This window comes from Numida meleagris, chromosome 5, assembly GCF_002078875.1.
Source record: "Numida meleagris isolate 19003 breed g44 Domestic line chromosome 5, NumMel1.0, whole genome shotgun sequence".
NCBI lineage: Eukaryota > Metazoa > Chordata > Aves > Galliformes > Numididae > Numida > Numida meleagris.
In genome coordinates, this window is record NC_034413.1 from 7,960,362 (window position 1) to 7,971,544 (window position 11,183).

The following is an 11,183-nucleotide window of genomic DNA, read 5'->3' on the forward strand; positions in this document are numbered from 1 at the left end:
ATCGGCGACGAGGGGCGTGGCCTCCCCGCCCGCTTCCCGCCGGTGCCCGCGCCGGTCGCGGTGCGCGTCGCGTTCGCCCCCCGGGCGCGGGGCTTCGCTGCTCGGCGTCCCGTGGTCCGAAGTGCAGCTCTCCTTGGTGGACAGCGCACGACCTTCCCCAGAGCAGCGGGAGACCTTGCGCTGGAGGACCGCGGCAGGGGATATTTGCCCGGGACCAGCAGCTGTAACACCGATATAAAAAAAGAAATCTGAAACCAGCTTAGGACAGTGGAGATTTAGGATGGAACACATTTTCCCCCCCCCCCCCCATACATCTAGCTGGAATTTCTAAAGCAATAATGAGCTCTGCAGTGTTCCTGCACTCCAGTGCTGAGAAGCTTGGATGGATTTTGCGAACGTGAATACTCCGTATTAGCACAAAATCGGACAGATTATAAACTATTGAGATCTTGCACTCTCTTCCCAAGCTCGCACAGGCAGTGGGAAGCAGTGTGAGGGCACCATGCAGCTGTTTGGTGTGCTAATCCTGGAGCATCATCCGTCATCTGCTCAGATCCCTTATTGCTGCAGTATCCTTATATAGTTAACAAACACCGCAACCCAGGCGAGTGCCAGCTCTCTGCCGTCGCACTCTCCTGTCAGATGCCACCTGGAGATCCCGTCCCACTGTACGGGCAGATAAGCTTCAAGGCTGGAGGAGTAAAGGAAATTGCCGGTGAGGATGCCACAAAGCAGCAGCAGCCTAATCTCGCCTTGCTTCCCAGGATCTCTGTTGTTTCAACAAGTGTCAATGTGGAACGCCAGATCGGAGCTGGAGCCAGAACGTCTTGGGGAAACAATGCATCTCCAAAGGGAAAAATAAGCAAATTTATGATTTCTGTACAGAACATCCCTCTGGCCCTTGCTGCCACTCTGCAGCCAAGTATTGACTGTAGGCTTAACCCCTTTCAGAGCATTACTTTTGCAAATCTCCTTGAAGTCAAATTTTCCTTGCTTTTTTGAATTTCACACAGCTCCTCGGCACAATCTTAACACAGACCTTTGTTTGCATATAACTTAAGGATGTCAGCGCAGGAGAGGGACTTCAAAAAACTGTAATGAATCATTTCTACTTGCTCTCCAGATCACAGTTTTTAATGAATGCCTAATTTATTTTTCCCTTGGAAGTCATTAAAAAAAAAAAGCACTCAAAGCATCGGTAGTAATTAGGACAGCTCAGTTTTATGTTGCAAAGAGGATGGCCTGTGTGGCTGGTGGGTGAGGGAGGAGCTGGCAGAGGGCTGGAGAGAGCTCAGTGAAGGATGATGGGGTTGGCAAAGAAGGAGACTGAAGAGACTATTTCAGCTTGTTGAAGACATAATCTCTTAATGTAGTTGGAGGAAGAGAAAATTGTTAGGGAAGGAGAGGAACAGATGAAAACAAGGAGATTTAATGAGCGGTGATATGATGGAAGGGCAAAAATGATACAAATGTCTGAAAGGATGTCAGCCCCATTAGGTTGCCAGGAGTTTTACCACTCTTGCCACTCAGGCCCTCATGGTTAGATTTGATAAAACTCGAAATCTCAGTTTTGGATCAGACAGCATCTTCCTTGTCCGACCTTGGTCCAGTCACGCCCTCAATGCAATTGAATTATAGCACCGTCATTAATAAAATAATATCAGCTTAAATATCAGCTGTTTGTTCTTTTAAGGCATTAAGCAAAGCCCACGGAAATGCCTGGAAGGACTCCCATCGATCTCAGCGAGTTACATGTTACTGTCCTTCCTCCCTCTCTGGAGAACCATGTAAAGGCAAAGGAAGAATGCGTCTGCTGTCACGTTTTCTTCTCTCTCCTCCTAAATCCCTTTGTAAACTTAACATACATCAGAGAAACCGTTTTGTATTGGTTATCCAGACAGCTTCCCTAAAACCTGAGCTGAAGACAAGCAAATGAGACACAGCTCCACAAGCCGTCACATGAAGCAGTCAGGCTTTGCCTGCGCTGCTCTGTCCCAGGAAGGAGCTGTCATTTGGCTGCATTCACATTGGACATTTGTTATTGGAGGAACAGAGACACGATGGAACATTGCCACGAGATCCATGTCTCTTGTTTTTAAAATAAACATCTTGGCTTTGACTTGACGTTTATTTTCCATAAATGCCTCAGCTTTAATTTGGCATTTCTGCGGCAGCAGGAGACTGTTTTCCTGTGACAACATGCAATTCCATTGACATTATCTCTTGATTACATGTGACAGTGCTCCAAGCGCAGTATAGAACTGCTTTTAGTTGAACAATGCCATGAAAATGTAATCCAAGTGCTTTTAATACCAGAAGAGGACGTTCTTTCCTTCCCCATTCCATTATTGTGACATCACGGGGACATGAGGTACATGTGTGGCAGGGTGACTTGGGTTGGTGAGAGCGCATTGGGATGCCTTGGTGGATCCTGTTGAGCCTTGGCGGGCCCATGTTGGTTAGTGCATACAGCACTGAGTTTATCAATGTTTTGAAGAGATCTAAACTCGTCCGAACACGTACAGATATGGAGAGAGCCCACTGCACGAACCCAGCCTTGCAGAGCGCTTACAGGAATGCTGAGTCATTAATTACCTCCAGGTGGTTAAAGATGTGCTATGTTTCTCTGTCTTTCTTCCGTACATACTCTGAGCAAAAAGATGCAGAGGAACAGCCAAGCCAATGGCCTTATCTCCTGAAATCTGTGCTGTGCTTCTGCTAACAGGCCAGACTGCAGGAGAAGGCTGTTTGCCTGCTGAGGTCAGCTCCGCTCAGTCCTCCCAGAAGGGACCCAGGACCCTTTTTCCCAGTGCTCCTCATAGATGCAAATTGTGAAGACTGATTTTCTCCGTAGGGTTGAGGACAGGTTTCTATCTTAAATCTATAGGATTTTTATTTTTATTTTTTTTATTTTTATTTTTTGGTAATCCTATCCACAACCTAAACAATGTAGAGTCCTGGACTAATGTCTCATTAGATGAGTGAAGGGGCAGTTATTACTCTGGAGATATACCTCTTTCACAGGGTAGACTTAGACTTGTATAAGCAAAAGAAGTTAGGACTGGGAGTAGAACTTGAGTTCTTGTGCTGGGCTGTATGTATTTTCATACTTAAGCCTCACTGAAAGGGAGTCGTACCAACTGATGAAGCTGAAGAGCAGGCTCCTTGCCTATCTGGCTGATAGTTTCTACCTTTCCCTCCTCCAGTCCCACTCCATACATCTCAGAGGAGGTCCTTAGCTCAGCCTGTTAGTATCTCACTCTGGAGAAATTCTTTTTTCACCTTTCTCAGTGACACTTTGTCATTTCCATGATCCCTGCTGTTGTTGACTGGGCCCTTCATTGGTGTACCAGTTTATAATGTGATTTTACTGTTGTGTTACAAGCCACCCTGAATAAACACATTTTTCTTGGGCTAAAGCAATCTTCAAACATTGCTAAGAACAAGCCAGAATTGGTGTTTCTGGAAGGAATGTTAGTTTTGCTATTGATGCAATTTTCATAAAGTTAATCCCCTTCTTATTTACAACCTAGACTAGCGTTAATCAAAAGCAATAATGATATAGTCCTTAATCCAGATTATAACTAAGAGTTGTCTTTAATTGCTTCATTTTCCAAGTCTCTCTCTGTATTTACGTATACTCTTTGGATACACAGACTCCTATACTGAGACAGTGGCACTGTGAGAACAGCCTGACTAAGGCTGCCTCTTTTTTAAGCATCAGCAGTTCCTCTGGGAGAAGTAGCGAAACATTTTACAGCAGATCAGAAAACACTGATGATGGCTGGAGGCTTTGTTATAGGAGGAGAATGTGGTTGAGAGATCAGAGCAGAGGAATGATGCCTGCAAGTCCTCTGAGATTTCCTTCCAGTCTATTCCTGCTTTGACACGTGCTGGCTATGTATATTCAGGTTGGGTATTAGGGAAAATTTCTTCTCAGAAAGAGTGGTGAGGCACTGGCACAGGCTGCCCAGGGAGGTGGGCGAGTCACCATGCCTGGAGATGTTCCATAACCATGGAGATGTGGCACTGAGACACACGGCTAGTGGGCATGGTGAGGATGGACTGGGGTTGAACTAGATGATCTTTGAGATCTTTTCCAGCCTTGATGATTCTGTGATTCTGTAAGGAGATAATTTACTTTCCCATATCAAAGCTTACCCCTTGTAGAATGAAAGCTGGATGCTTTAGGAAATATCATCTCACATTGTCACTGGAACACAAAGCAAATCCTTACAAGCACCTGCTGAGGTATGGATGTGAGGTGCAATGGAAAGGCATGGCAATGGTTTCAGTGCACAGTGTTCAGTGTTGGTGAAATGTGTGCACCAAGAAGCCTTTTTCTCAATCATGGAGGACAACAGCATGCAAGCTAGTGGCTGGGACATTGCAAAAAGATGGCTTGAGGTGGATCCAGCATTTTCAGATGTCTGGAAAATTTGTATGTGTTCTGAGTAGCAGAAGCTCAGAGTGATTTTGAAGTTGGGCAGCCCCATGTTGCTGACTGAATGTCTCTAGATGTAGGACCAAAGCTTTAGATCCTGTAGGGAAATGGATTAGGTGGATTAGGGCTCCCACTGGGAGAAAATATACTCTGGAATATTTTTTTAAGCAAAAAAAGTCAATTGCAGTTCATGCTAACTTAAGGCACTGTCCTGGGAAAGAGCTCTGAATAGCTGAGACTGTGTTGTAACATCTGAAAAAGGGTTATTGCCTTTTAGTGGCATTAAGAGTGCATTTTGAAGCTTTTGGGGGGATGCTGAGTTGCAGATTTTATTTTTCAAGCAGTAATTGCTCCCTGTTAGCATCCATTTGTAGTTCTGTGCATCCTCTCAGCAAGTCCTCCAGAACATATCGACTTGCCGTGCCACATGCTCAAGTGGATGCTATCTTTCCTTCTCCTTGCACAGATCAAAGCTGTTTTAAAGTAACGAGGGATGTACCCCTCCAAAAAGTGTGGGGACCCCAACTGCTTTTATGTGGTGCAAGTAATCATAGGATTAGCTGAAAGAGAAAGAAACAGTAGGATGCATTGATGTGAGGGGAACACCGTGCAGAGCTATATTATGTAGCACCAGGCAACCCAAAAGCTAAAATATCAATGTATGGAAACCTATGGAACAATTTTGATCTAATTCTGTGTTGGTTTTTTTCCTAACCCATTGCTTTGGACCACTGATAAATGTGTTTGATATCTAGTTCTGAAAACTTCTAAGTAAGTTTAGACATCGTTAATGTTAATCTCAGATAGTCAGTGCATGGCATAGAGTGAAAGCTCCTGCGGTCCACTTGTCACTGAATAAACTGCTGACTGGTGCCTACCTCAGATGTGGTAGGGTACCCTGCACCCAAGTGATGCAGGGCCCAGGCTGCCTTGCGGAGTGCTGGAGTCCTCCGGCAGGTGGGAGAGAACTGCTGGCATCCCGGCACACTCACTTCTCCTGAACACGTTCGTTGTGGCCTGGGGCTGCCCTAAGGAGAGCAGCGGGCAGATGTTAGGTGTAAATGAGACATCTGAAATTCACATTTCTGAGGGGTGCAGAGCAATCCTGGGATGCAGGCTCCTCCAGGTTGGATTTCAGTGTGCAGCGTCCCTGGGGGTCAAGTATAGGTGCTGTGTTTTAAGACATTTAAACCAGTGCCATTCTCTCCGTTCCCCTGTTTTCCTTGTTGCTCACCAGTTTCCACAAATTAGTTTATTGTGTTGCTACCAAACACGCACAGGAGAAGACTTGTGCTGTTATTTCCCTTATCTTTGTTTAAAGAGCCATAAAATTAAGACGGCAGCTGCCAGCTTCATATCCAACCAGACAAGATACAAAAGTGATAATGAAATGAATGTGAAGTGAGGGGAAGGACTTGCATAGTTCAGCATCATTTTATAGTCATTAAAACGCAGCTGTAATGCAAGCACTTTGTCTCTGTCTGGCCCATGCAGACTCGTGTAAACTTGGAGCGATGTTTACTTTTGTGAAGAGGTCTGGCATTAGTTCCTTCAAGGATTAAGAGAAAAATTAAAGCCTCACGCTGCCAAGTCTGTTCAGCTAAGCTCTAGTCATTGAAGCAAGGGTTGGACTCTTTGGTAGAGCACCAGGACTGGTCGTGCTGTTCACAAGAGCTGTGACCAAGACCCTCTGTGTGTCTGCATCCTCCCTGCCCATAGCAGTGACCAGGCAAACCACCAGATTTCCAGAAGGCACTAAAATTCCATTATCCAGGGGTTAGCCCAAAGCTGAAGGATGAGATATCTCATCTTATTAGTTGATTGAGTTTCACCTCAATCAACTAATAAGAGCCTAATAAAGTTTTTGTTCACAGGGATACAAAGAGAGTCAAAAATCAGCAGTTAGAGCGTGACTGACAAATCAGTTTATCAAAACGTTCTTTTGAAGTGGCCATTAAAATAGACAGAGTATTTCTGCAAACACATTGTTGACTGCTGCTCTGAGAAAAGGGTCAATGATTGAAATAATGCTCCTGCCCCTCCTAGCCTCTTCTCATTGGCTTGAGACACCTCTGCTGACCATTTCTGTTAGTTTGGATTACGCTGTTTGTCACTAGTGAGCATTTTTCTTCTATCATAAAATCATGCTGAGATAGTGAAAATTATTTCACCGTTCACTAGTTTGCTTGTTTATTTGTAATAGCAAATGAAATTATGATAATTAGGCTCTGAAGGTAATAGCGTGCTTCTGATGGCAAGTCTTCTGTTTGGGTAGCACCCACTGGGAAGCATCTCTTCAGCCTGCATCCAACAGCAGATGCCTGACATGGTAAGTTGAAGTTCTCAGCATTCCTGTTTCCTGGAGGTCAAGTGGATAAATGTGTGCACCTTCTGAAAATTTGGCCAAAATTTAAAGCTGTACAACTAAACGTTTTGATAAAGTGATCACAGTCTTAAAGCACAGCTGTAAGTAGAAATAGAGCTAAAGTGATCCTAGGTCTGGCTTTGGTCTCAGTGTTTCTCTTTTCATCATAACTTGGCCCAAAGTCTTTCCTTGGCCAAATTACAGTCAAGTGTTTAAAATTCTGCATTGTGGTGGCACTAGAATATGACTATAGCCTTTGCTGTGAAATTGGATCTGATTTTCTCTGATGGGCTCCATAAAAGCCTGAGCAGCAGAGCATGACCCTGATGTCAGCCCTGTGCTGGGAGCTCCTTTCCATCCCTACACTTTTCCACCTTTCCTGACAAAGCCATGCTGGTGGTGCCATCACCAGGGACTTCAAGGCTCCTCCACAGATGGTGGAGCTGGGTCTGGAGCCCCTCCCATATCTGCTCTTCCTGCATCAGTAGAGTGATTTTAAAGTCTTGAAACTGAAGGAGTGGCAGAGGAGAGGTTCTGATTCAGCCTGGCAGTAGCATAACCCCAAATTGGCAGGCAGTGAAGTGCATATAGCCCCTGGTGTGATGGACCATCAGTGAACAGCCACCCTGAAAATTACAAAGCCTTCTTGTCAAATTCCTCAAGCTGAAATTAGTTTAAGTTATGTTATGGAAGAGGAGGAAACAACATCCAGTGTTATTGTTAGTAACCTCCTCAACACGACGCCTCTTCATGGAGGCTTCCCTAGTAGCACAAAATGCATTTCTCTAGAGATGGCATTCTCTTTGGCAACAGAGCGCTGCAGTTGCCTCCTTAAGCAGTCTAGTTTTGTTCAGCCTGATGAAACATTCTGGAGCCATTCCTGAGTTCCATCTCCATTTTCATTGTAAGGGTCTAATTTTAAACTCAGCTTAACTAGACCTCCCATTTCTTCCTCTTCTTAATCAGTAAGAGATTGAATAATCTACAGATTCCTCACTGTGGCTTCAAGCTACATTCATTTATGATCAAGTTACATAAGTGACACCCACGAGTAACTCTTGATTTACCTGCTGTTTGTATACAATGCCTTTGGGCAATAAGAGAGATTAATCTCTTTTTTTTGCTAAGTTTTCTCTGTTAGCTGTTATACTTAATGCATATAACTCTCTCACATCTGAGCAGCAGAAACTTACATCTGTCAATAATTTTATAAGGTGTTTGTAACAGTGCCATAATTGCATCTAATAAATATCCTCTCTGTCCTCACAGGGCTTTTGTGAAGCTGAATAGCTGTGAACCACTTTGCAGTCCTCATCTGAATGGGCTCCTATAGACTGAATAATATTACTATTTTACACGGCAGCACTGCTATTGAGAGTCCTCTGCGTTCTAGCTGTTCTTGAGAGTAACCACATGCTGCTCATCGCAGCCTCAGAATCTGAAACTGCTAAGCTCACAGTTAGCTTAGGTATTTTCACTCAGTAAACACCTTGTTCCTTATGATTTATTTATCCCTTTATTCTGATGTCTATCCAGAAACGAGTTTTTGGTTCTTTTTTGCACATTTATTATTCATAATGATTCATGGAATTTGTTTATGCAAACAACTCTCAGGCCATGGGCTCTCTGTAATCTCTTTGCCTTTCTAATTGCTTTGTGTATTTGCTGCTCTTCATGTACTGCCTACAGAACTCAAGGGTCTCTATCAGATAGAATTGCTTTGTTCTCCTTCTAATGAGGCTCAGACCAGGGGAAGCATTTCTGGGAGGCGCAGGAAGACTTGGACATGAACATCTGGGCACCTTCCTATTTCCCAGGTCTCTGCAGCTCTCATTCAACTGTTTCTGAAATCACAGATTCATTCTCATGTAGCGTTCAAGAAATGTTTAGATGCTGTACTAAGGGACATGATTTAGTGGGGAAATATTGGTGGTAAGTGGATGCTTGGACTGGATGATGTTGGAGGTCTTTTCTACCCTTGGTGATTCTATGACTCTGTATTTGGAGAATGGGTTGAACAGGTGACGTTGCTTGCTCAGCTTTTTACTTCGGTTGCTAGTGTTGGTTATATTGCAATGGAGGTCAGCAGTTTGAGTGAGATAGGAGTAAACCAAGCACCCTCCTACAGATCTAAACCAAGTTAGCTAGTTCAGAGGGCAATCAAAGGGACAGGCAGGTTAAATGGCTTTCCCATTAGTACCCAGAAGATAGTGCAAGGTAGGGCTAGACACACAGCTTCAGCATAGCGTGGCCTGGTGCAGCAGAATTGCCAGGTCATGGCCTGAACCAATGGTTGAGCACCAGGTGAGAAAGAATGGCTAACCCAGGGAGCCTCAGGTGCAAGCAGTGCTCCTGAGTGACCAGAGGGGGTGTAGCCTGGATCCACCCCTCCCCATCCTCATTTAAGGCTTAGCAGCCAAGAGAGCAGTGTTCCTCTGAATAGAGATTGTATTTCTTTGGAGCTGTTGTTGGTGGGGATGAGTGAATTTTTCTTCTTTATTACCTGCTATTGCTCTGTAATCCTTGTATTCTATTAGAAGGCCCCGTCACTGCCTGCTTTTGCTGTACGCTTGGGTTGAAAGGGCCCTTAAGGATTATCTAGCTTAGTGTGTTGGGCACTGCCTACTGATTCCAAAAAACTTTTCTTTTTCTCTTTATACTCCCTTCCAGTTCTTGTTGCTCTTGGCACCATTTACTGTGCCATGAAAAGACTTTCCTGTGGGAGTAGAGCTTGGGTGTGGTGACCTTGCTTCTCTATAGGTGAAAAGGTCTAATCAGCCTGGCATGCTGTAAGGTCTGTGAGGAGCAGTGACCACTGAAACACAAGCAGGTCATAAAATAAATGCAAGCTGTTACACTGCTGGCTGTGTTTGCATCCAGATTTGGGTGCCAACATCTAGAAGCGTGTGAGTGCAGTTGAGTGATCTCAAAAGCAAATGCTGAGAATGACCAGGGGCTCTGACACTGTGGCTTGAGTGGAAAGACTGAAAGAACTGGGTTTCTTTACTCCAATGAGATCACGAAGGGGACACCTGATGACCGTGTAAAATCTTCCTGCAAAGAAGAGAGGAGTAAGCTGTTCCCTAGTGGATGGTGGAAAAGAAGGAATGGAAATACATTGCAGGAAGAGATGTTTAGGTTGCAGCAAATACTGCTGGACTCCATGCTGGATTGCCTGGGAGTAAATTTGAGCACTTAACTTCTCCAGTTCAGGAGCATCACTGAGCTTTAGGATTTAGGGTTCTACTACATGTAGTAAAGAATGACAGTAGTTCTGGCAATGCTTTCCTTCTCTTTGACTAGTGAGGGAGCCCATCCTCCTGCTTTAGCCAATTCACGTAAGTGGCCAAAGTTAGATGGAAGGATCTGGGCATCTGTGCCTTTGTTCTATTATTTATCATTAAACCCAGGGGTCCTGTGTCATGGTCTCCAGTTTGTGCTTTCATCATTGCTTTTCAGTTTACTTGCTGCGTTCAGCAGTGAGTCTTTGCTTTACAAAAGTTTGAAAAGCCTTAACAGAGCACATACTTCCTGTTGTTCATGAAGGTTAATGGTTTGTTTACTGCATCAAACTTTTATGAATTGCCTTTGAATATACGGACACAATTTGGAAGGCTGTATCATCTAAATCACTTCTGTTTTAAAACACTTAATAAGGGATAATGTTTTATGTGGTGGGTCCTATTCTAGTGTGTTAAAATGCCACATAAATGGAAGATAGACTTTAGTCTCAGTTTTCAAGGATACTTTCTACATATGAGCAAGTCTAGTAAAAAAAAAAAAAAAAACCTAGAAAAAATACCTCGGCAATATCCTGATAGTCTGATGGCCCTATCGGATCAGGAGTTGTAGCATTTTAAAAGAAAGTCTGTCTGTTGCCCCATTGCTGTGCATTAAGGCAGTTTGGGGAATTGTCTTATCCTAATTAACAACAGCACTGTTTTGCAGCAGAGCAAAGATCTCCTTCCCAGAAGATCCATACTGGCCTGAAGCTTCTGAAACTGTGTATATATAGCAAATCTGAGGTCTGCTTTAAATGTGCTCTATTGTTTGTTTAGTGGTTGTTTTTTTTTTTTTTTTTTGGAGCCTTTGGGGTGCACGTGCTTTGTTTCTCATATTGTATGTCCACAAAGAAGTAGAAGGACATGCTATGACATCATTGGATATGAGACTTTGAAAAATAAGCACTTGAAATTTAAAATGAAGGTAAAAAATTGAATTGAAAAAGCTGCCACAGCTTCTGTCTGGATGGTGGGACTTCTCAGTGGCATGACAACAGGCTGTGACGTGGGTGGCATATGCTGCACCCATCAACGTGAAGGGCTTTTCTGCAGACCCTGCTGGCAGAAGGAACAAACGCTGGTAGGATGAAGG

The 11,183-nt window shown here is 44.0% G+C and overlaps 1 long non-coding RNA gene across 1 annotated transcript; it reads left to right on the plus strand.

Annotated features, from left to right (window-relative positions):
- Positions 2,199-8,290, plus strand: LOC110400572. The gene is made up of 3 exons (XR_002439942.1): positions 2,199-2,601; positions 6,720-6,773; positions 8,079-8,290. It is a non-coding gene; the product is annotated as an uncharacterized LOC110400572 (long non-coding RNA).